This window comes from Notamacropus eugenii, chromosome 5 (genome assembly GCF_028372415.1).
Source record: "Notamacropus eugenii isolate mMacEug1 chromosome 5, mMacEug1.pri_v2, whole genome shotgun sequence".
NCBI classification, from domain to species: Eukaryota; Metazoa; Chordata; class Mammalia; order Diprotodontia; family Macropodidae; genus Notamacropus; species Notamacropus eugenii.
Window position 1 is genome coordinate 165105580 of NC_092876.1, and position 27356 is coordinate 165132935.

General features: G+C 38.6%; 1 long non-coding RNA gene across 1 annotated transcript; it reads left to right on the forward strand.

Moving 5' to 3' along the window:
* Positions 1-354: 354 nt before the first annotated feature.
* Positions 355-8946, forward strand: LOC140505413 (uncharacterized). The gene is made up of 2 exons (XR_011967489.1): positions 355-390; positions 8776-8946. It is a non-coding gene; the product is annotated as an uncharacterized lncRNA (long non-coding RNA).
* Positions 8947-27356: the final 18410 nt, after the last annotated feature.

The following is a 27356-nucleotide window of genomic DNA, read 5'->3' on the forward strand; positions in this document are numbered from 1 at the left end:
TCTGTGACCCCATTTTTAAGGTTCTCCTGGCAGAGGTACCGAGTGGTTTGCCATTTCCTTCTCTATCTCAAGTTTATAGAAGAAGGATTGAGGCAACCAGGGTTAAGTGACTTGCCCAGAGTCACACAGTTAGTAAGTAACTAGGTCCTCCTGATTCCAGGGTGGGTACTGCCATCTTGTTGCTCTTATGTAGGCAGAAGATAAATAGTCTTCATCCCTCCTATTATATAGGGATTAATTAGTCAGTGGTTAGACCCATGGAGTGCAAAAAAAGAAGTAGCATGAAGAGTGTTCTCTGTCTGCTTTGCTCTAGCCCTAACTTGCTGTCTCATATGCCTTCTTCTTTCCTCACATAGGGCAAAATTGTATGAAGAATTAATCCTTATCAAAGTGAGTATCTGATCTTTATTAAGTGGGTTCCTCCTATAAATTTGGAGGATTCAGCAGAAGTTATTATTGTTGTAAATATAGTGCTTTCTGGACCACTATTTTGTCAAATTTGGTGTTGTGATAGGGACTGAATTCATGATTTTACTCGTAAAGGAAACTCCCTGGTAAAGTAACTGCCTCTACCCATTCAGGTTGGCCTCTCTCCTACAGCAGATGGTTTTAGACAACTGCCTCGAGAACTGAAAAGTTCAATGATTTTTTCAGGATCCCACAGGATCCCAGTGTGTGTCAGAATCAGGATGTAAATCCAGGTCTTCCTGGCTTTGAGGCCATCTCTGTATCCACTACGCTATGCTGTATTAATTATTAAGAGCTGTCACAAGTAAGGTCTTGCACATGGTGTACTTATCTCATTACTATTGTTCAAATAGTAGTATAACAGAGTGGCTAGGACGCTAGACTTGAAGTCAGGAAGACTGGATTCAAATCCCGCCTTCTAACACTACCTACATGACCATGGGCAAGTCACCTGGCTTTCTAAAGCCTCAATTTCCTCATCAGTGAAACTAGTGATATCTGTAGGACCCACCTCCAAAGGCTTTTGTGAAGCTCAAATTTATTAATGTATCGAGAAGAATGTGCAAATCTTAAAGTGTTATGTAAATGTTGTTATTATTATCTGATTAAATCTAATCATTCCCAAAGAGCCAACTTCCTCATCACAAAGTGCTCTCCAAGAGCTCTTGGTCATGGTACTCAGTCATGATATTTATCCTTTTATTTAGCAGCATATATTCTAAATGTAGTGGGGATAAACTCATTTTATATATATATATATAATATGCATATATATTTATATGAAAAAATTCACTGGGGAATGTTTCCTTTTTCTTTCCCTTTGCCCCCAATTCTAGAAATAGCCTAATAAAATAAAGTGTATCAGCTTCCCTGGCCTAATTGTTTTTGAAATGGAAATTGTTTTCCAAGTGTTTTTCAAAAATGGAAAAAGAAAGGAGGGAAAAGGAAAGTGAATTAGAAAGAAAGGCAATAATTTAAGTCTCTTCAACTGTTTGAAAAGAGCTTTTTGGTAAGAAGCTGTTTAAATAATTCAGAGTTTCCCTTTCAAGCTGGTCCCCTGTCAGAACTTGAAACAGCATCTTTTCTGCCTGGGATACGTGCTATAAGAAACTTAAAAGATACCTCTCTGGGTAATTTTTCATACTAAAAAATATTTTTCCCTAGTGGTGCTTATAACAACCACTTTGGAGCTTGAAAAAAATCAAAATTGAGTTCTTTTTGAATTTTTTTTTCCTTTTTCTCTAGAATACAAGCTTAGGCTCTAGGTTTTTTCATTGTAGGATGGCTTATCAGGAGAGCTGAGAGAAGGACATTCATTGAGCTACTTATTTTTTCCCAAAGCTCCAGTTCAATCATGTCACCCTCCCTCCCCTTCTACCCCATCCCAACTCAATAAATGGCAGGCTTCTTTATGCCTTCAGGATCAAATACAAAATCCTCTGTCATTCAAAGTCCTTTATAACCTAGTCTGCCTGCTACCTTTCCAGTCTTCTTATATCCTACTCCCCACCGTGCACTCTTCAATCTAGTGTCCCCCATTCCTGGAATGATCTCCCTCCTCCACTCTGCTTATTGACGTCCCTGCCTTCCTTTAAGTCCTAACTATATCCTGTCTTTTGCAGGAAATCTTTCCTACCCCTTTTTAATTCTAATACTTTCTCTCTGTTAATTATTTCCTGTTTATCCTGTATATAGCTTGTTTATATAGCTAGGTGGAACAATGGATAGAGTGCTAGGCCTGGAGTCAGGAAGACTCTTTTTCCTGAGTTCAAATCTGGCCTCAGATACTTTCTAGCTATATGACCTTGGGCAAGTCACTTAATCCTGTTGACCTCAGTTTCTTCATTTGTAAAATGAATTGGAGAAGGAAATAGTAATATATTTCAGTATCTCTGCCAAAAAAATCCCAAATGGGATCATGAAGTTGGCACATTGTGATCCCCATTTAACTATAAGCTCCTTGAGGGCATGGACTGTCTTTTTCCCTTTTTATATCTCCAGCACTTAGTATAGTGTCTGACACGTTTGTCGTTCAGTTGTTTCAGTTATATGCAATTTCCCCTTCATCAGTCATCTGATCCCCATCACTGTTCACAGGGCCAAAGTTCCTGAAACTGGGACTTTGCCGGGCACAGCTGTCCCCTGGGCTTGTTGCTTATTGATTTGGTGGTATTTGCCTTCTGATGTCTGTGTTTCAAACAGGCATCCAACACCCTGAGAAGTCAGGTCTTTCCTAACATCCTCTCAAACTGGCTTAGGTTGGACAACTTCTTTGCTTCAATTTTTAAACTATTTCTGCTGCTCTGAGGTTCACTTTGAAGCATTATTTTAAATTTGTTGGAGAATTTGGGAGTCAGGTAATTTCCTGCTTTATTCCATCCTTTTTTCTAGAACCCTCTGCTGGAAAGAGTAGTTTTACAGCATATCTTTTGTCTTTATTTAGTTCCCTCCCTCCTTAACACTATCTCTTAAGTAGTCATCTTATTTTCTTCATTAGTCTGACCCTCCCCTTTTTTTTCTGCCTACCTGTAGGGGAGATTAATTTCCCTTGTTGAATCTATATTTCTTTCTTTGACAGATGAAGGGTTTGACCTGGATGATCTCTTCCAACTCTGGTTGATTGTTGTCCTTCATTCTTGAAAAGGACCAAAATGACATCACTATGTTGAGGTCAAGGTACAACAGTGGCTGATAAGATCAATATGAGCATGGAAGACCACTGCATTTTGGGCACTAATAGTCCACAGAACATTTGGAGTAGAGTTGTCTCTAAATTTGAGTATTTCATGTTTCTTTTGAGCTACAGTTCTTCTTTGCTCATAGAGTACAGCACCTTCTTTGATGGGGCACATCATATTGGATGGTCTCGTGCCAGTGTCTCTCATGTCTTACAATCTATTCCAATGTTCTTTAGAGAGACCTTGAGAGTATCCTTGTGTTACTTTTTCTGACCTCCATGTGAGTACTTGCTTTTTGTGTGAATTCTCCTTAAAATAGTCTTTTAGGAAAACATACATTTGGCATTCTAACAACATGTACAACCCATCTGTGTTGCACTCTCTGCAGCAGTTTGAATATTTGGCAGCTCAGCTCCAGAAAGGACCTCAGTGTCTGGTCCCTTATCTTGCTAGGTGATCTTCAGAATCTTCCTAAGAAAATTCAAATGGAAGCCATTCAGTTTGCTGGCACAGCGCTGGCATACTATCCAAACTTCACAGGCATATTACAATGTAGACCTTCAGTTTGGTAAGCAGTCTCATACCTTTTCTCTCCCACACTTTCCTGCACAGCCTCTGAAATACTGAGCTAGCTCTGGCAATAAGTGCATCAGCCCGTTCATCTATGTGGACATCCCTGGAAAGCATACTGCCCAAGTAAATGAACTTCTCTGCATTATTCAAAATTGCTCCATTTGCTGTAACTCTTGGTTCTATGTATGTATGGTGTGGTGCTGGCTGGTGGAGCACCTGTGTTATTTTGGTGTTAACTGTTAGGCCAAAATTAGCACAGGCATTAGGGAATCAATCCATACTCTGTTGCCACTCAGCCTTGGAGGCTACATTGAGTGTACAATCATCTGTGAACAAAAAAATCATCTGTACCAACTCTCCCTCCACTTTAGCTTTGGCTTGTAGCCTTTTTGAGTCAAACGATTAACCTTTAGTGTTTTTTTGTCTTCATTAAAAGCATTTGACAACATTGCTGAAAAAATCATGCTAAAAATCATAGGAGCAAGTACACAGCCTTGCTTTACTCCATTGGTGACTGGAAAATTGGAGAGCATCAGCCAGAACCCATGCAACCAGACTGATGAATTTTTCTAGGTAATCATATTTTGCCATGATCTTCCACAAGTCTTCACAACTAATAGTATCAAACACCTTGGGCAGATTGAGGAATATTGTATGCAGACCTGTTCTGATCCTGGCATTTCTCTTGGAGTTGTCAGGTAGTAAACACCATGTTGACTATTCCTTGGTCCTTTCTGAAGCCACGTTGACTCTCTGGTAGATGACCATCTTTTAGGTGAAGGACCAGCTGATTAGGACTCCCCCACCCGGATTGTCACTGGACAACTTACTTCCTTTTTCATTGTAGAGATAAATAGTGGAGACATCCTTGAAGTACTCAGGGATAACCTCCTCTTGCCATGTAACCTAGAAAATTTCAGTCAGCTTTTTTATGAGCAGTGGAACCCCTGCCTTGTAAATCTCAGCTGGAACAGAATCAGCACTTTGCCACTTGAGAGGAACCTAATGGCATTCAAAACCTCTTCTTCAGTTGGAAGTTTGATTAGAGAAGGATTGACTTCTTCCTGAGTTATATGGTTAATGGTTTCAGCATTGGTTGATGATGGTCTGCTAAGAACACTATTCAGCCTATCTCTCCAGGAAGTTGCCCTTATTACTAATCAATGTGGCTCCATCAGCACTGAGTAGTTGAGAAGCCAGCATAGGTCTTTTCCCCATAAATAGGCATCAGGACATCATAAAAGTGCTTTGGATTGTTACTATCAGAGTAAAACTAAATTTCATCTGCCTTTTTACTGAGCCAAGACTCCTGCATCTCTCTAAGCTTTGGTTGTACTTTATTTTTGATGGGGTTAAATGCCATCTTCTTAGAGACAGATGAAGTATCCTGTTGATAAACCCTGTGAGAGTTCTTGTAGGGGTTTTTTTGCTTTTGTTTATCAGCTTCTGAATTTCCCCATTATTTTCATCAAACCAATCTTGATGTTTACAAGTGTTCTGGCCCAGATGAGTAAATGCAGTCCTGTACACCAAATCTCTGAAAGCTGCCCTCTCCTTTTCTGTTCTAACCACGTGTTGATTCAGCTTTCCCTCTAAGTTAGCAATGAACTGTTCATGCTTGGAGAAGTGCTCTAGTCTGTTGACATTAAGCCTTCTGAGAGTCATCTTGCCTTAGGGCTGCTGCTTTTTTTGAATGAAAATGTTTAGGTTAGAGAGGATAAGTCTATGAAAGGTCCAGCACTCTACACCACACCTGACCTTCATCATTTTCACATCCTGTCTCTCTCTTCTCCTTATGAAAATATGGTCTATTAAGTGCCAGTGTCCGCTGTGAGAGTGCATGCAGGAAGGTTTTGCATTTAGGTAAATGGAAGTCAGCGTTGGTGATGAAGTCACGAGACACACAAGTGTTCCATAGTAAGCAACTGTTGCTGTTTCTGGCTTCATTCCTCCCAATGCCTCCCTGCCATGTCTGATAGTCTATGATTACTCTGGCATTAAAGTCACCCGGAATTATAAGCTTGTCCTCTTTTGGCATATTGATGATGAGGATCTCCAGGTCTTCATAAAAATTTTCTTTGACCTCAGTAGGATTCATCATGGTGGGGGCGTACACACTGATGAGGGTGGTGTGGTGCTCTCTTGCAAGGTTCAATTGCATTGTCATGAGTCTGTTGTTCATTCTTCAAAGTCAGACAAGGAGCCTGAGAACAGATGAATAAATTGCCCACTAAACCATGTATTTAAAGCTGAGGTAATAAAAAATGTTAATAAACATTAATATTTACACCATTGTTTATGATGGCTTTTAACAAGCACTTCAGCTGAGATCTTCAAATGATTTCCCTTGATAGATGACTTCCTTGTTGTCAGATCTGATTTTGACTCAAAGTGATTATCCTAAACCACCATGTGTAGGTTTGAGCTAAATGCTTTTTGGCTGAGCTCCCACAACTGAATTCAAGAACCTTGCTCCATAAAGATTTTTTATAAATGGAAATAACCCACACTTCTGAGGGTTTGAATTGCAGAATTTTTCACTCTCTTTTTCTTCAGCGTATCCCACACAAATGACCAGATAATTTGGACAAAAAATATTTTGAGTCCTAGCTATCTTGATTGATTACTGAATTGATCAATTAATCAAATAATGATCAAGTCTCAATTTTGTCTCATCCTCTTTAAGCACAGCTTTCTTTACTGGGACATATAAAGTTTTTGGAACCTGCAATGGTCTGGGTTGACAATAGAATTTATTCAGCAACAGTTTCAGTTGGGGTTTTCTCAATGGCTGAAGTCAAATCTTTAAACACAAGAAGATTAGAAAGGTCACATATGAATTTCCCTATTTTTGCATTGCTAATTTTTTCAAATTCTACTGCAGGTGTAAGAAAAGAAGCATCATAAGCATTGCTAGGCTGCTAACAGGTTTTACTACAATAGAGATGGGAAAGTAAAAGCCAAGGAATTAGTGATCATCACCAGAAACTTTTGCTACATCCCTAATGCATTTTGAGGGATGATATAGAAAATGTTCTGTTTCATTGATGGTCTTTTATTGTTCATTTGTCTGCTTTGCTGTGCAGATAGATTATATAATAGGATACTGGAAGGTTTGTATCATCTATTCATGACTTGCCAGCCTCTACAAATATATCCTTGCACATTATGTGCCTCCAAGTCTCTTAGACACTGGACAAGCACATTGCCTTTCTGCAGCAGCAACGCTTCATGCCATCCAGTAACGGAGAAGGCGGAAAACCCTAGAATTCAACTCAACAAGCATTTATTAAGCTCCCTCTGTGGAACAAGGACATAACTTTCCTGAGGCTGGGTCAAGAAATATGTTGTTATTTGTCTTTCATCTTGAAGAGAACCAGTCATGGTGATGTCTTGACTCGTGCATGAATTGTATTTAACTGAGGTAGAGTTGTGCTCAGTTGTTAGCCTCACTCTCTCTTCCAGAGTCATCTAAGTCCAGTGGCAAGACAAAAGCCAAAACTACTGGCAATGGCCCTGAATGCAGTGGAGGACCTTGGCATCTTTGATGTCTAATCAAGTCCTAAGCATTCTACAAGACCCACTTCAGATGCCTTGATGGCTGTTGGAACCAATTGTTCTCATTCTCCCATTCCACTGGGGAAAGTCTTCACATGCTTCACACCCTGCCTAACACCAACAGAACTATAACAAGCTACCTTAATCATGGCCTTCAAGTTATGGAAGGAGCACTAAAAGGCCACTTTAAAATGGGCATATTGTGCTACTTCCCCATCTTTTGCTTCACATATCTCCATCAATCACCCAAGCCACTGGATCTTTTCTATACATGACTATTTTACCACATTACTACCACCAAGTTCCTTATCATTTGGCCTACGTTGCTCCCTTCTTCAAAACTCTACAAGCACTCCCTAGTCTTGCATAAGATAAATTTACACTTTTGAAAGCATTTAAGTCACCCCATCCAACAGTTTAGTTCAGCAAACATATTAAGGATCTTCTATGTACAAGGCAAAGAACTCGGTGTTCACAAAGACCAAAATGAAAAAGTCCTGGCCTCTGAGGAGTTTAAATTCTAATGGGGGAAACAACATATGCACAGATAAATAATCTAAAGCTTAAACAGCAAATACAAAGATATTTCAAATGAGATGACATATGTAGAGGGCCTTGCAAACCTTAAAGTGCTACATAAATGCTAGCTATTATCATCGTCATTATCACTGTCATGAGGGATCACTAACAACCAGGGAAGTCTGGAAAGGCCACATGCAGGAGAGAACCTGAGATGTGCTTTGAAGGAAGCTTTTTATGAAACAGTGAAGAGGGAATTAGGGATTGGTACATTGTAGAGGTTTTAAAAATTCAATCCATCCATCAATAGCCATTTATCAAGTGACTATCATAGGTCAGGAACTATGGTAGGCCATAGGGGTTCAAAGGCAAAATAGGAACAGTTCCTGTTGTCAATATGCTTATATTCCAATGAGGAAAGGCAATATGCACACGTATAAGGGTATACACACATATATTATGTATGTACACATACATATAGATATAAACACATATATTACATGCACACACATATATATGTAATTTATATATAGCAAGTTAGTTCAGAAAACATATTAAGGATCTGCTATGTGTAAGGTAACAATATGTACATACATATATACATGTGTATATAGAAATGTATATACACACATATAAATAACACAAATAAAACAAATGAATGGTAATCTGGTTAGGTTAATAGCTGGGGTTGGAGGTGGGTCACTGGGGAGAACCAGGAAAGGCTTTATGCACCAAGGGTTTTAATATATGTTAACTATCTTGCCAATAGTCTGACATTGTCCCCTCCTCCATCCTTGTTTTCCCTGCATCAGAGTGAATGGTCAGAAGTAAAACCTTGCTTCCTCATAATAAGAAAGAACATTCAGATCATTCTTGCTGGGGTCAGAAGCAATAACTGTATCAGGACAGTTTGATTTCTCTTCATCTCAGGCCCAGAAGCAAACAAGCTTTTTACCACCTACTCTCCTTTCTTTCATAGCACAATGAACAGAGGAAAAATAGCCCCAGAGTCCACAAACTTCAGTTTGCTGTCCAGCTTCACATGCCACCTCTGCTTGAAGATGGAAAAAACTTGAATATGCTGGTGCATGAACTCAACTATTCTCTGCATAATCATTTTTATCATTGTAATTAGAGTCTGTAATTAAAAGTCACTAATGTTTCATGACAACACTGGGAAGGAAGCTGGAAGAAGATAGGATTCCTTGAGTCAGTGTGTACATATGAATGTGTATATATGCATGTGTATTATTGGAGTGGGGGTGGGGGAGGGTGGTGTTGGGGATAATCCTGTATAGGAGTCAGTGTCAAACTTCTTGGTTCTTTAGTATTTTTAAAAATCTTTCTCAATTAAATACTGAAATGATGAGGAAGCAAAGAATTGGGTAAAAAAGAGGGAGGGGGAGAGAGAGGCAGAGAGAGAAAGACACATATACATTATATATACACACGTTTGTGTGTGTATATATATACATCTGTATCTATATAGATATCGATATTTGGAGAAAGACAGAAAGAGACAGAGAGAGAGAAGTAGGGAAGATGAGTGAAGAGAGAGAGGGAGAGAAGGAGGAAGACAAAGAGGAGAAGAAGTGAAAACTACAGATCACTTCTAGCAACAAAAATTGATCTATCCTGTCTGCCATCTTTTTCTAGGCAGATTTTATTTTTCTTTCTCTCTGCATGGCAGTAAATTACTTAGTAGAAGCAGAGCCAAAGGAGATTATTTCCCATCTGTTTCACCTCTATTTTGCCCTCAAAGTAAAACAAAGAGGCCATCTGAAGCCTTGTACCCTTGTCTTCCCACAATTCTAGTGCAATGTTATTCAATCTCAAGAATCCAGAGACTTTTTAGTGTCTAACAGACCTTTAGGAAAGAAGAAATAATAAATCAATTTACATCAGAAGGCCCTGGGTTAAGCCACAAGAAATATTTGTCCAGTTCTGCTGCTCTATCCGCTGGTGTCAGTAGTGCCTGTTTCTTGCCATACTTGGCAGTTGCGGAGTAGATGGGAGGGAAATCTTTGGAGAGATCTAAGTTCCATTTTCACTCCTATCTAAAAAGGTATGTGTGTGTGTGTGTGTGTGTGTGTGTGTGTGTGTGTGTGTGTGTGTGTGTGTGTGTGTGTGTGTAAGAAGGTCCACAATCTGTGAAAGTAAATTAAAGAGAAAATTGCTTTCTGACAAACTGGAAGGCAGCTGTGAATGTCATCCTGGATAAATCTGAAAAGTGCTTGGAACTCGAGGGTTTATGTTTTTTAAACAAAGACTACACATAGGGAAAGGATCAGAGCTCATGGGAGACTGTGTGAGAGTACTGCTAGTTGGCTGATTTCCGAGCTAAGTAGATTGGGTCTACTAAATACTACTAAATTTGGGTCACTCTCTGGAGCGCATTTTGAACTTCAGACATTTTTTTGGTCAGTAAAAGTTGTCTTCTATTACTTTTCATTGCAGATATGCCATAGGCTTTCTGGAGGTAGGCCTGGGAACCTAATCTGCATCTATAACATTGTTTCTGTGGGAACTTATGAAGGAATTTTTAGGATACAACCTATTTTCAAATTGGGGAGTATGTATTTTGCTGAAAGAAACTTCAGTGATGGTAATGATGATGGTGGTAGTGATAAAAATGCACAATTACATAATGATTTGAGGTTTTCAAAGCATCTTTCTCAAAACAACCCCTGTAAAGTAGTAAAAGTTGGTATAAGGATTATTGCTCCCATCACACAGATGAAGATACAGAGAAAGTTGATTCCTTGAGGAATCCAACTCAAATTCTAATCAGTATTAGTCAGTTCATTATGACTCCACAGGGGTAGTGATTATAAGTGCTGATTATCTGGCCCCAGAGCTGTGAGCTGCAGATTGTAAGATCACTTGTGTAATCATAGGAAGTTAGCTAGAGGCCCTCCACCCTTGTATTCCTTGTCATGGTGACCAAGCCCAGGGTGACAGAGGTAACTTAACTACATGAGAAGTCTCCCAATTATTTTTATACCTCCAGACCATTCTCTCTTGTCAAACATGAGCGTGTATCCATCTTATGACCACTTAGTCAGTGGAAATGCCCTTTGCTTCACCCATCTAGTTCCAGGGGAATTTGTGATCTTGAGGCCAAATGTGGCCTTCTAGGTCCTCAAGTGTGGCCCTTTGACTGAATCCAAACTTCACAGAACAAATCTCCTTAATAAAAGAATTTGTTCTGTAAAACTTGAATTCAGTCAAAAGGCCACACCCAAGGACCTGGAAGGCCACAGGTTTCCCTCTCCTGATTCTAGTCAGTGGAGATATTCTTTGCTTTACCCAACTTGTGACCCTGCTGATAGATTATTTTTGCTAATTTTAGCCTAGGCATCATGCCAGCCAATGGAATTATTCTGTATTTGATACAGCTATTCTTGAAGGTTTAGATCTCAAACTCAATAAAAATAGGATCTTGGAAGGAAGGGACATCTCAGATCTTGAGGAAAATCTGAGGTCCTCTTCATTAGAGGGGACCATGGATCCTTTAATAAAGTGCCATTGGCTCAGAAAACTGCCTCAGTTTCTCTTACTGTAAATTGGATAATTTTTATCTTCACAATACTAAGCTGCAAAGAGGTTCAGTGATTTTTCTCATGGTCACAGCAACTAGTAAATGACAGATACTGAAGAGGCAGCATCTATGTACAAATAATTGATCTCTTAAGGAGCATCAAAATATTCTGCTGATAGCCCCTGGGTGTTTGTGATATAAAGTATTAAGGGCTGTGGTTCAAGGAATGTGGAGATTAGAATCTGCATGGCAGAGGAGAAAAAATGCCAGATCTGGAATCAGACATACTGGGTTGAAAGTCTAGCTCTGCTGCTTACTAGCTGTATGAGATTAGCCAAGCCATTTATTCTGCCCAGGCCTCCTTTTCTTCATCTATATATAGGAGATTTAGGAATGGCATCCGTATGCAGCCTGTGTTAGCCATATATCCCTTTCTTTAACTTCTGCTTCATTTCCTTAATAATTCTCATCCCTGGTTCTAAGGTAATCAGGGGGTATGTTCTGATATTTCCACATAAATGAATAGAAAAGCATAATCTTTCTCATTAATCATTTAGCTCAGAGCTCCTAATTCCAGTTTATAAATAAATTGGAGAAAATTTTTTTTTCATAAACTTTCATTCCTCACACACTCTCTCAAATCTTTTTGTCTCACATCTTAAATAAACATCAAGATGACTGGATACATGCTTTATTAGCAGTATAATAAACAATTCAGACTTATTTAAACACTCCAACAATGCATTAACTGTGAGAATGATCACAGTCAAAGTCACCTCTAATGATCAACTGCAATTTCATATTTCTACACAACTCTGGAAAGACAGTCCAAAATTTACTTCTCTTAGGATGGGAGCAAAAATCTTTTCTCCAGAATTCTTATGATATCTTCTCCATGGGATAAGAGCCAAACTCAGTTCTCTCAATATCTTTTCAAACTCTTTTTCCTTGATAGTTAACTTAGTCTCTCAGCCCTTTCTTTCTGTGCCTCACAGTCTCTCCCCAGACAAAACAATTTCTCTAAAATGATAGTTAAATTATAACCCAAGGAACCTATTCTTTCTCTCTTAAAGACTATAGTAATAATAGTTAAGACTGTAGCAAAGGCTAATTGAGGCAAAGGTTACACATAAAATAAGAGAGTTGGACTAGATGGTTTCCAAAGTCTCCTACAGTTCTAAATCTATGATCCAATTATGCTCTGGATAGAATATTCACATTGGGTCTGGAGTCATTAATGGTGTAAGTTAGGAAATGTTAGGCTCTGGGGATGCCAAAGTTGAAAAGCATACAGCTGTGTGGGGAAGTTTGTTCCAGCAGGCAACTGACTGCAGATGTTAATTAACTCCTGATTCTTAATTCCACTGCCTTCCTTCTGTCAATTATTTCCTATTTATCTATTTGTTTGCATGTTGTCTCCCCCACTAGATTGTAAGTTCCATGAGGGCAGGTTCTGTCTTTTGTCTCTTTTTGTATCCCCAGTGCTTAGCACAGTGCCTGGTAGTAGGCACTTAATATATTTTATTGATTGATTATGACTGTAAATTTCATCTCCAGTCATCCTGATGAATATCTGGTCACTGGATTCAGATGGCTCTGGAGGAGAAGTGAGGCTGATGACATTGTACAGCCCTCCCTCACTCAAAACAAAGTCAAGTGCAAGTCATGTCATTATATCTCTGAAGGCATGGTCTTCTTCAGCAACGAAGGACAAACACAACAACAAATTCCTGAGCCTTATTAAGAAAGTCAGCACATTCCTTTGAGTCTGTTGATCATTTAGCATAGTTTTGTATGGTTTGTGCAGCATTAAAATCCTGTCCCTTACTGTAAAATGTGCTAAGTAGAACTTGGGTATGCTCATGATGTTTATTTAGATCATCAATTTACACAAAGACAGGGAGAGAGAGAGAAAAATGGAAAGATTCATTACTGATATGACAATGTTAAAGTTACTGAGCCCATGAGATGAAGTGACTGATTATGATTAGGGGTGTGCCCACTGAGGACACTGGTGATTTGAGAGACCCTGGACTAGGGGACTGAAACTGGATCTGGGGACCATAAGAATCAATTCTGGCTCTAGAGGTAAATGTCCCCTGACTTTATAACTAGCTAGAGAAATTAGGTGCAAAGCACCAGGTCTTAGTTTGTAGTGCTTTTCCACAAGGTGAAAACTGGAGAGCAATGATGAACAGATTTGGTCTTTTACCCCTTTTCTAAAGCTGTATTTTCTGAATACCACATTTTCTCCACAGTGAATAGAGAGTGTCGAGATGTTACAGGTGGACCCATGATTCAGAAAGCAATAATAGTGAGAGTGGTTCAACAGCAGAAACTGAGAAAATTGAAAGCACGGTATGTGTTTGTAAGCACAAAGATCAGGATCGCCAGTAATTAATTACTTTGCTTATTGAACGTATATATCAAGCAATTTGTGAGTGGCTCTGAGTCAATTAGTGAAAAAAATATTTATTAAATATGCCAGGCACTATGCTAGGTACTAGGAATACAATACAAACAATAAAAAAAAAAGTTCTACTGGAGGAAGAAAATATATAAAAAGATGCTGAAAAGCAGAGGATGGGGAGCATGGTGGGGGCATGATGGCAAAGTCCAGATGCTTAGAAGCAAAATAGATAGAGAAATGAAGGATAGCAGACCTGGATGTTTCTTCAAAATTGAGGTTCTGGGGAGGAACAGGTATGAATTGGTCACCAATTGTATATGAATAGGTATGAATTAAGCTTAGGTCAGAGTTGCTGCCTACCGCTGCCAAACTCCCAAGTACAACTTGAACCAGATTAAAATGTAATTGGGAAATGTTTAACAAAATAAATAGAAATACAATACAACATAGATAATATTCATCTGTGGTTTTCTATGTCCATACGAGGCCCACAGTGTTACATCTCAATTTGAGTTTGACACCACTGGCTTAGATCATGGATGGAATCTGGACTTTAAATCATGAAGATCTAAATTTGGGTCCTCTCAGGTATTTATTAACTATGAGACACCAAGCAAGTCCTTACGCTCTCTGAGCCTCAGTTTCCTCATTTGTAAAAATGTGGATAACAATAGCACTTCACAGGATTGTTCATAGGATCAAATAAAATTACACATGTATATATATACATATGTGTATATATGTATGTATATACACACACCTATATGTACAATGCTTTGCAAACTTTAAAACTTCATAAGAAGGTGAGCAATTAATCTCTCTTTCATATTACAGTCCTTCAAATGCTTGATGCCAAGTTCCCCTCGACTCTTCTCTTCTCCCAGCTAGACAGCTTCAATTCTGTGCCTCTCTTCATATATTGCAAAGTTTGCCTTACCTTTCTCATCTGCTCTCTCTCATTGCAGTCATATTGAGTTTGTTGTCCCTAAAAATCCACAGATCTTTTTCCAGGGGAAATACTTTTTAGCTATACTCCATCATCACCTACTTGTGAAGTTGGAATTTTGAATCCAAATACATTGACATTGGCAAGAGAGAAGGATGACAAGTGGATAACCCATGTACTCCATTGGTTTCCTTGATATGTTGGGAGAAAGCAAGGACAGTCCCTACAACATGTTGGGTGGAACAGTATAAACAAGAATCAAATAGGATGGGCTGGCATGGGTGAGTTGCCATTTGTACTGCGTGGGAAGGAACTCCTGAATCAATAAGATCACAGATTCATCAGAGTATTTTAAGTCAATTTCACTTGATCATACTGGGTCCAATGTTAGCCTGTCAGTATCTTTTTTAATCCTTACTGTCATTCAGTCTGTTACCTCCTAGTATCATGTCCTCTGCAATTTCATTAAGCATTTATTAAGTATTAATTTTATACCTTCATCCAGGTCGTTGATAAAAATATTAAATAGTACAAGGCACAAAACCTAGAAGTACTCCACTGAAGACCTTCTTCCAAGTTCCCATGAAACTAATTACTGTCTACTCTTTAAATCTGACCATTCAGTCAGATCCTATTTGACCAGTCATACTATTATCTAGTCCACATCTCTCCATCTTTTCCACAAAAATGGCATAAGGGACACTGTCAAATGTTTTCTTGCCTTCTAAATGAGAACGGCTTGCCCAGAAGAAGTAGTATTTAAAAGACATGTAAAAGGAAGTGTTTTGTCTCCTTCAAAGGGAAGTTCTCCATCCACACAGATCAGCTACAGGAATGGTAGGCAAACACTCCCTCCAGGAGAGTGGACTTTCTAATGGATAATTCTCTTTAAAAGAATATATTTGGTGTTCCAGTTACAAGATTTTTCTAAAGAACAGTAAATAGGCCCTGATTTTCAAATTACATCACATGATAAATATTGCTGTTAGGTTCCATTTAAATGATTCTCTTTATACTAACTTTATACTTTCTAATTTTTCCCTTTGTTCATACCTTTTCTATGGATCTTTAAAGGTATCAAAACTGTGATTTTCTGTTTTATTTCTGCTCTGTTTTAGGGAGGCAAATGCAGTATAGCTTAGTGAATCAAGGGCTGACCTTGGAGAGAGGAAGGCCTGGGTTTGAGTCCTGGTTGTGTGACTGTGGACAATTCACTTAACTTCACAGAGAGAGCCCAGGCAGCTCTGTAATATCATAAGTTGCAAATGAGTGGCTTGTCTGTATCAGTGGAATGTAGGGAATTCTCTACATAGATAAAATCAAAGGGTTAGACCAAAATTAGTGAAGATACTTAAAAACCTTTTCTCTTTCCTGAAATTAGATCTGATATTTAAATATCTCTTCTATGAGGGCTACAGCTTCTCTCTAAATCATTATTTTTATACCTCTATCCCCCTTCTCTTAATTTCTCAGGGCTCTAGACAACTCTCTAAGACTATAAGTTTCAGAGAAGGTAAAGACCTGAATTTGTAAAGGAAGTTTTTATCATCTAAGAGTTTTCTGAACTAATGCTATAGGTACAATCCTTATGCCCATCTCCCTACTAATCCTTATAAAAACATTTCATTGTGTGACAAATGCTATGACTTTCTCTTCTGGTGAGGAGATGACATTGTTAATAGCTGAGGAGGTGAAATGACAGGTATATTGTCAAGCAACAAATATTTAGAAACGTACCGCTGAAATTTTGTTTCCCCTTTTAATGTTAATGAATTGTTCCTGACAATAATTAATTGTCTCTTTCTCTTTTCATGAAGCTTTCTAGACATTTCACAATCAATTAGCAGCTCAGGGATGGCATCATTAGGCACAAAAAGGTGGCTATACTCAGAGCTAACACAGAACAGTTATTTCATCCTTATTAAAGGAAATTGGTCTAAGTCTAGGAAACAAGATAACCAAGTAGCCTCCAAACTTGCCTTACCAGATCATCAGCCTGTCTTCTTGCGCTCTCCCTTGTATCTTTCATGTATTGTTTTATCTCATTGTGGCTGTAACCGTTGATATACATGCCATACTGAGCCATTGTGGGATAGATGTTATCTGAGAAGCTTATGGGACACTAGCATTGGGAAGAAAAGAGTAGGCCCGGAAATGGGCACAGGAGAGGGAGAAAAGAGGGAGGTAAACCTGATAGACCAGGGTGATAAAATGTGCAGAAAGCACAGGTAGATTCAATGGTCCCACAGACTGAGGTAGGAAGAGGAAGATTGTAGATATTCTTGAAACCATTGGCAATTACAAAATATATATGTGTGTGTATATATATAGTATTAAACACACAAGCTGGCATGAAGCTTCGTCAGTAATTAGCAAAGACTGGTGAATAGTGGAGTAAAGCCAAACAGATGTTCTCAGTAAAGTATCACTGTTTGTTTTCTCTAAGTGTATGCAATCACCACTGGAATGTTACAGTGCATAGGATGATTATACCCTAGGTTCCAATATGCAAATAGTGAGTCCTGTCAAGTAGTTCCATTATTCAAATTTGCACTGTATATTTCCATTGGGCTGGTACCAATGACCATATTTTACATAATTATAACTTTGAATAGTGTGAATTCAAATACATTAGACCCCTTCATGGAATTAATTATTTGCACTAATTTGGGACTTAGCTGTAATAGAATTATTGTAAAAACTTAATGAGGGAGCAGCTTCATGTCTGGCTCACTCCTCTCTCCATAGTGGATGAAACAGACACCATTAATCTACGCACTTTGGATTTTCAAGGGGGTATCTGTATGGCTCTATGGAGTTGCTGTTTGGGGAGAAAAGCCAATTCTATCATCCACAATGATGGTAGAAATACAAAGGTCATCAATAGCAGAGTTATTGCCCTCTCTGGGAAACATCAACTATAGCCCTTGACACATGGTGAGATGCAGTCAGAAATTATGCTTTTTGATCCTTTCCTCACTTCCCCCTCCTCAGTTGTTTGAACTTTTCCTCTCATCTTCAAAATATTATGGGTGTTCTCATTTATCTTGTTATCTATAAGCTATATTCCATCTTATCTCCAGCCCTCAATAAAAATTTAAATTCCTTGAAGAGACTATTTTTTTGTCTTTATATTCCCAGTGCCTGCATACAGTAGGCACCTAATAAATTCTTTTTGGATAAAATTGGTTCTGACCCAATAGTAATATGCATTCAAGTAGTAGCAGCCAACCCATATTTTAGTATTTCTGAGTTGTATTGAAAGATTTTCAAGTAACTTAGAGTCATTTTTTTGTCTTAGCACTTTGTTTCATCATTTTAAAGTTTATCCTTGACTAGGTGGACTAGATATTGGGTACTCAAAGCCAAATCTTATATAATCATCAATTCAAGTAGCCAGACAACCAGAATAATTTGGGTAGAAGTGGAATCTTAGGTCAAGGGCATACTAGAAATTAACCAAATACATAAAGAAAATAGAAACAACCAAAGGGTAAGCATCATCTTATTCCACCAGAAGCCATATGAATGTTTGTTTATGATCATATCATGTATGTTTGACCTCAGTTATCTTCTTTGAGCCCAAGGACAGTGAAATGATGAACTTGACCATGTTGCTGTGCAGTACATTCAACACATAAAGACCTAGACACTCATTCCTTTGACTTTCATTTGGTAAAGACAGATCACATTTGATAAAACTGTTCATGGGTCTACTGAAATAAAAGTCCAAGATAATACAAAATGCTTTATATGATACATTTCACATAATGGTGACTTTTTTTTATTCAAGTGTGATTGAGAAAGGAAAACTGTGAAAAGAGGTCAGCAGTTAGAGGCTCATTGGGTCCTGCATTCACTTGACCACTTGACCACTTGCGTTTGCTTTGGGATTCCAATATATTAATTCTGATTAAAGGGTTTTTTCCTTTCCTTTTTACTTTACCATTTGCACTGAGCTCTTTAGAGAATAGTTTGTTAGACTGTGCACTTAAATGATTAAATATTTCATGGAAAAATCAAATTTGTGAACTTATTTCAGGCAGAAGGGAGAATATGGTGGTTCTAGGAGAATCATGAAATTGTGATGACTGTCTTCTAATCTCTTACTGATTTTCTATCACATTCATCACTATGGATCTTCTGAGTCTTCCATTTACTTAAGTCCCCAAACTTTCCCTCACACTCCACTCCATACTTCTTTCGGTCCCCCACTTTTAGCAGATGACCTTGTCTCTTACTTTACTGAAATATTAAAGTCATTCAAATTTCAGCTCCCTCCAGTCCCCTTCTCTATCCCTTATAGACTCTCCAAATCCTTGCCCATTTCCCTCTTTCACTTTAATCTCAGAAGATAAGGTGATTTTGCTCTTAGCTTCTGTGTATCCTTGATCCCACTCTTATCACTTCTATCACCTTGTTCTATTCTAGCTTTCTCATGAATTCTCAGTCCCTACCTATCAGCATCACAACTACTCAGTGCTGATGGAGTCACATTGATTAATGATAAGGACATGATCCTAGAGAGATGGGCTGAACACTTCCATAGTGTTCTCAAAAGACCATCATCAATCAATACTGAGACCACTGTCCAAATGGTCAGGGATGCACACATTGCCAATGAGGTTGATGCATGCATTGCCAGAGCTAGCTCAGTGTTTGGGAGGCTCCAAAGAAAGGTTTGGGAGAGAAGAGGTGTTAGACTAACTACCAAACTGAAGGTCTACAGAGCTGTTGTGTTAACCTCATTGTTATATGCTTGTGAAACATGGACAGTCTACCAGTACTGTGCCAGGAAACTGAATTGCTTCCATTTGAACTGTCTTAGAAAGATTCTGAGGATCATTTGGCATGATAAGGTACCAGATACTGAAGTCCTTGCTTGAGCTGAACTGCCAAGTATTCAAACTATGCTTCAGAGAATGCAACTCAGATGGGCTGGCCATGTTGTTCAAATGCAAAATGTATGCTTGCCAAAAAGACTATTTTAATCAGAACTCGCATTGGCCAGGTGATCACATGGTAGTCAGAAGAAGCAACACGAGGACACTCTCAAGGTTTCTCTCAAGAACTTTGGATTTGATTGTGCGATATAGGAGACACTGGCACAGGACAACTCAGCATGGCATGCCCACATCAGAAAAAGTGCTGTGCTCCATAAGCAAAGCAGAAGTGAAACAGCACAAAGCAAACATAGGATGTGCAAATTTGGAGTAACCACCCCAGATGTTCACACAGACTATCTGTGCCCAATCTGTGGTAGAGCATTCCGAGCTCATATTGATCTAATTGGCCCCAGCCATACACAATGAACCTTCATTTGATCATGGTGATATCATTTTGGTCCTCTTTGAGAAAGAAGGACAATAACCAAACAATCAATCCCTACCTTTCTGCTCCTCCCCTCTGCCTCCTTCCTTCTCTAACATCTGCTGTTCTAAAAACAAAACTAAACAACTTTCCCTTGGCTTATTCCCTCAAGCTATGGTCCTTTTATATCTTTATCCTTCCCATCACAGCCAAACTATTCTAGGAACAAAGTCTACTCTTGCTGATTTTACTTCATCACCCATTCTTTCCTCCACCCCTTATAACATGGTCCACTGGACTCTACTCAGACTGAAAGCCCTCTCCTAGGTCACTACTTATCTTAATAACAAATTAGCATTTTCAGTGCTTAAATTCAGTGAACTCTCCATAGAATCTGACATTACCAATCTTACTCTCCTTCTTGATACTCTCTTCTCCCTTTATTTCATTGGCAGTGCAGTCTCATGACTCTTCTTCTACCTCTCTGATGGTTCTTTATTTGTCTACTTTTTGGCTCTTATAAACATGGGTATCCTCTAGAGTTCTGTTCCTTTCTGTTTTGCTATGTTTTCTTCCTTGGTAATCTCTTCCCATTGCTTCAGTTATTACCTCTGGGTAGATGACTCCCAAAGCTATATATCTAGCACATTTTTTCCCCAGAACTCGAGTTCTATATTTTTAAGAGTCTAATCAGTCTTTTTACCTGGATATCTTTCCAGTTCTACCAACTCAATGTGTCTAAAAGTGAACTTCTCAGGACTTTCCCAGAGAACCTTACTTCAGCTTTGGGTCCTGGACATCCACCTTTGCCCTCTTCACTCCGTTAAGGGGAATGTCCTCTTCAGCTCTGATCCTGACCATTTTCTTCTAGTCTCTGTCTTAACCTTAGAGCCTTTTCCAGTGCTCTGGAATTCTTTCCTGGACTTGATCAATCACAAGCTGCTGTCTTTTGCCTCTTGTTTATACTCTCCCAGGACCTAGCTTTGTCTGTTCCTGCTTGCTGTGAATTGGTTCTTCTGGGTCTCAAAGACCACACAATCATCACCTGCTATGAAACTGGACCTTAAGGGATAGTAAACCATCTTACCAGTAATTGTCCTCAATGCATATCTCTCCAGTCACAGTTGCTCTCCTGGATTCATTCCACAATGGTTCGCTTCCTTCCATTCCCTCATATTCTTCCCACCATAGTGATCCTGAACCCCCAGCTATTGTCATACAAACGCCATTCCCCAACCTTAACTTCCTACTTCCTTAATCCCATCAAGCTCAGTGTTAACCTCCTAGTGTCCTACTTCAGATCTACCTACTGATAACAGTGTACTTTATGGAATGCCTTTGCTCCATAATGAACAAACTTGCTATTAACAGTGCATGCTTGACCTCCTCCTTTTTTTTCACTCAAGCCTACCAACTCATTGATTATAGTGGGGAGGGGGTGAGGTTTGAAACACTTCTTGTTCCTCTCGGACACTTTCAGATTCTCACACCACCATCACTCAGTAACTTCTCCTTTGAGGTTCATTCAATTCGATTTTATCAATGAACCAAAATTGCAGTAGCTATTATCTGCTTATCCCTAGGACACTGACTCTTCATCTTCACATTCTAAGCATTTTTACTGGCTCTCCCCTATGCCTGAAATTTTATCCCTCTTCCTCTCTGCCTCTTAGCCTCCCTGGATTCTTTCAAGCTACAATTAAAACCCAATCTTGTTTATATATAGTTGTTTTCATTTTGTCTTCTCCATTAGACTGAGTTCCTTGACACAAGGGACTATTTTTTTCCCCTTTCCTTGTATGCTCAGTACCTAGCACACTGCCTGGAACATAGTACATACTTAATAAATGCTTATTGACTGACTTCCTTCCTCAATGACTTCACCGTCTTGCTCAGAGTCTTTCGTTCCAAATCCTGTCCCCATATTAGAAGACTTCAGTATACATATTGATACTCCCTCAAATACTCTAACCTCTCAGTTCCTCAGTCTACTTATTTCCTACAACTTTCCCTTCATCTAGACACAGAAAGGGTCATATTCTTGATCTTGCAATCACTCTGAAATTGCTTTATCTGATCATAATCTTAACATTTCATCTTTCTCCCTGCCCTTTTACCTCTAAACAAACCTGTTCTTCGTTCCCAGCCCCCAACCCCCACCCCAAGCCATCTTCACTAAACTTGCTATGTATCTATGGGAAGAGATTCCATGATGGGAGAATTCTCTACAATGATGAAATTACAGATCTACATCAAATAAAAAATGATTTTGGGAAAAATATAACATATTCTGTTTGGCTTTTAAAGCCCTTTATAACCTTGCTTCTTTCTATTTTTACGCTTATTCCCCTCCACTGTATAATCCAGCTACATTGGCCTTCCTGCAAATCCTTAGACATTCTTCAACTCCATATCTTTTCACTGATTGACCTCCATTTCTGAAATAGTCTTCTTCCCCACCTTAGCTTCCATTCCTTCCCTGACTTTCTTCAAGACTTAGCTTAAACATCACCTTATGCACTCACCTTCTTTTCCTCCCCACTGCTAGTGCCTTTCCTCTGAGATTACCTTCTATTAACATTGAATATGTCTTACATGTATAATTTTTTGCATGTTATCTCTCTTATTAGTGTATGAGTTTCTTGAGGGCAAGGATTACGTTTTTGCTATTCTTTGTATGCTAAGCATTTAACTATGTTTGATACATATCAAGAATGATAAATGTTTATTGACTTACATAGAAATATTTTGCCAACAAAGGTCTGGATGGTCAAAGCTATGGTTTTTCCAGCTCTGAGCCTATGGCTTTTCTAGTAGCAATCTATGGCTCTGAGAGTTAGATTATAAGGAAAGCTGAGAGCCACAAAACCCACACTTTTGAATTGTGGTGCTTGAGTAGACTTTTGAGAGTCTCTTGGATAGCAAGGAAATCAAATTAGTCAATACTTACAGAAATTAATTCAAGCTATTTACTGGAAGGTCAAATATTGAACCAGAAGCTTAAATACTTCAGCATAATGAAAAGACTGGAAAAAACCCTGATTTGGGGAAAAATTGAAGGCAAAAGAAAAAGGAGATGTCGATGGATGAGGTGGAGAGATAGTATCAGGTAAACAATAAACATGAACTTGGACAGATTTTGAGAGACAGAGGAACATAGAAGGGACTAGAGTTCTGTGGTCCATGGAGTCATGAAGAGTCAGGCACAAGCAAATGACTGAACAATAACACGAAAATATAGAAGAATAAAAGTCATTCCTCAATATAAAAGTGATCAAAGAATATAAACAAGCAATCTTCAAAAGAAGATTTTTAAACCATTAACAACCATTTGAAGGAATAGTCCAAATCACTAATAATAAAAGAAATGCAAATCAAAATAACCCTGATGTTTACCTTACCCCTAATAAATTGCTAAAGATGATAAACAATTGAAATAGTTAATGTTGGAAGAGTGTGTTCAGAGGCAGGCATCCTAAATGGTTGTTGGTGGAACAAATGACCCAATTTTTCCAGAAAATAAATTGGAATTACCCCAAGAAAGCAATTAAAATGTCTATACCCTTTCACCAGAGATTATACTTCTAGGGTATCTTCCCCAAGAAGGTAAATGATTAAAAAGATATGCTTTCCCCCTGCCCCCTATATGCCAAAATATTTTCAGCAGTACTAATTGTACTAGCAAAGAACTCAAAAAAATGGATGCTTATCTTATTGGAGAATGGTTAAGTTGTGACTCATGAATGTAATGGCATGTTACTATGCTGTAAGAAATTATGAATTTGAAGAATACAGAAGTCGTAGGATTATTTACACACACTAATTTGTAGTGAAGCAAGCAAAGTCAAGGAAACATGCACAACGTAAATGGAAAGAGACAACAAAGTTTAAACTGTGTAATTGTAATGACTAAACTTGGCTCTGAAGAAATTTGAGAATTTACATCTCTCTCTTCTTTGCAGGTGATGTGAGACTATGGAGATAGAACACAATGGATGCTGTCAGACTTGTTTGATGTGTTGCTTTATTTTGGCAAACTACTTTTTTTCTCTCTAAACATTTCTCTATCTATTTATTTACATATGGTCTCTCTCATTTGAATGTAAGATCCCTGAGGGAAGGGACTGTTTTTGCCATTTTTTGTACCCCTAGAGCTTAATACAGTGCACATAGTGAGCACTTAAAATGTTTCTTCTTGTTTTTATAAGGGGTGGCTCTTTGGGTTTTGAGGAAGGGATAGGTTTGAAAATTAAAGTGATATTAAAAATTCAATACTAATTTTTAAATGAAGATGCATACCTCTCTTCCTTCAAGTCCCACTTCATAAAACCTTCCCTGAACACTCTAGATGAAAGTGATCTTTAAATTTCTTATCACACATTTTGCAAATCTCCTTTTCCACCTCTCCTTTGCTCTGACCACGTTCTTCCTAATCTCATAATTATTTGTATACATTTTTTTGCAGTTATGTGAAACATTTCCATATTAGTCACTTTGGACAAAAAGACTCAAATAAAAGAAAAAAATGAAAGAAAGTGAAAAATAGCATGCTTCAGTCTATATTCAACCAATATCAGTTCTTTCTCTGGAGGTGGATCGTATGCTTCATCATTAGTTCTTTGAGATTGTCTTGGATCGTTGTATCTCTGAGAATACCTAAATCATTCACAATTCTTCACTGAACAATCTTGCTGTTACTTTGTACGCCATTCTCCTGGTTTATTCTCTTCACTGTGCACCAATTCATGTAAATTTTTCTAGGTTTTTTGAAATCATCCAGCTTGTTGTTTTTCATGGCACTGTAACATTGTAACAATAATGTTACCACAGCTTGTTTAGCCATTCCCCAGCTAATAGGAACCCTTTGATTTCCATCTCTTAGCCATCACAAAAGAGCTGCTATAAATATTTATTTTCCCTTTTCCCTTTTTTGGATCCCTTTGGGAGACAGACCTAGCAATGGTATTGCTGGCTCAAAGGGTATGCACAGTTTTATAGCCCTTTGGGCATAGTTCTAAGTTGCTCTCCAGAATAGCTAGATCAGTTCGCAACTGATACCAATAGTGCATTTGTGTCCCACTTTTCCCACATCCCCTTCCAATATCCCCCCTTTTTTTTGTCACATTAGCTGTTCTGATAGGTATGAGGTGGTACCTCAGAAATATTTTAACTTTCATTTCTCTAATCAATAGTGATTTAGAGAATTTTTATATGACTATAGATAGCTTTGATTTCTTTGTATGAAAACTGCCTATTTATATCATTTGACCTTTTTTTCTGGGTTCAAATATTTTATTTATTTATGTTAATTTCCCCTCCATTTAATAGTATTTTATTTTTTCCAATTATATGTACATAGTTTTCAATATTCACTTTTATAAAATTTTGAGATACAACTTTTTTCTCCCATTCTCCCTTTGCCCCTCCCCAAGATGGTAAGCAATCTGATATAGGTTATGCATGTACAATTATATTAAGTATATTTCCATATTGGTTTCTATTAGTTGTTGTCCTTTGTCTTTGAAGAGGTCCAAAATGACATCATTGTAAAATGAAATTTCAGTGTGTCTGACTGTGACTGATCAAACCAGTATGAGCTCGGAATGTTCTGCCACAGGTTGGGCACAGATACTCTGGATATTGGGGGTGGATATCCCAAATTTGTGCATCCTGCATTTACTTTGTGCTGTCTCATTTCTGCTTTGCTCAAAGAGCACACCATGATGAGTTGTCCTGTGCCAGTGTCTCCCATGTCACACAGTCAAATCCAAAGTTCTTGAGAGAGAGCTTGAGAGTGCCCTTGTATCGTTTCTTCTGGCCACCATGTGATCGCCTGCCCCATGCAAGTTCTCCATAAAATAGTCTTTTTGGCAAGCATACATTTTGCATTTGAACAACGTGGCCAGCCCATCTGAGTTGCATTCTCTGAAGCATAGTTTGAATACTTGGCAGTTCAGTTCGAGCAAGGACTTCAGTGTCTGGTACCTTATCATGCCAGGTGATCCTCAGAATCTTTCTAAGACAGTTCAAATGGAAGCAATTCAGTTTCCTGGCACAATACTGGTAGACTGTCCATATTTCACAAGCATATAACAATGAGGTCAACACAACAGCTCTGTAGACCTTCAGTTTGGTAGTCAGTCTAATATCTCTTCTCTCTCAAACCTTTCTTTGGAGCTTCCCAAACACTGAGCTAACTCTGGCAATGCGTGCATCAACCTCATTGTCAATGTGGACATTCCTGGAAAGTATACTACCAAGGTAAGTGAACTTATCCACAGCATTCAAAATTTCTCCATTTGTTGTAACCGATGGTTCCATGTATGGATGGTGTGGTGCTGGCTGATGGAGCACCTGTGTTTTTTTGGTGTTAATTATTAGGCCAAAATTAGCACAGGCAGCAGAGAATTGATCCATACTTTGTTGCATCTCAGTTTCAGAATCTGCATTGAGTGCACAGTCATCTGCAAACAGAAAACCATGCACCAACACTCCTTCTACTTTGGTCTTGGCTTGTAACCTTTTCAAATTGAAGAACTTACCATCAGTACGGTAGTTGACCTTGATGCCATGTTCATTCTCATTGAAAGCATTTGTCGACATGGCTGAAAACATCATGCTAAAAAGCATGGGAGCAAGCACACAGCCCTGTTTCACTCCATTGGTGACTGGGAAGGCATGAGAGTTTTGTCCATTATCCAGAACCCAGGCAAACATGCCATTATGAAATTGATGTACAATATTGATGAACTTCTCTGGACAACCAAATTTTGACATAATTTTGTATAAGTCCTCATGATTAACAATGTCAAAGGCCTTGGTCAGATCCACAAACGTTGTGTACAGATCTCTGTTCTGCTCTTAGTATTTCTCCTGGAGTTATCAGGCAGCAAACACCATATCGACTATATTCCTCAGCCCTTTCTGAAGCCCTACTGGCTCTCAGGTATAGGATCATCTTCCAGGTGAAGGATCAGCCTGTTAAGGAGGACTCTAACAAGAATTTTGCCAGCAATGACTAAGAAAGAGATCCCCCTATGGTTGTTGCACAGCAATCTATTCCCTTTACCCTTATAGAGATGGACATACCCTTATAGAAATGGCAGGTGGGGAATCCCACTATGCTGTTGAAATACAAAAAAATGTATGAAAACATCTGCAAAGATGATTCCACTCACCACTGGCACATGGAACATGTGCATACTAATAGACAACACAAAATCCAGTAGACCTGAAAGAAGAACTGCTCTTATTGCAAGAGAACTCAACAGGTATTGCATCCAAATAGCAGCCCTGAGTGAAACAAGGTTGGCAAATGAAGGCCAGCTTACTGAAATTGGAGTTGGATACACC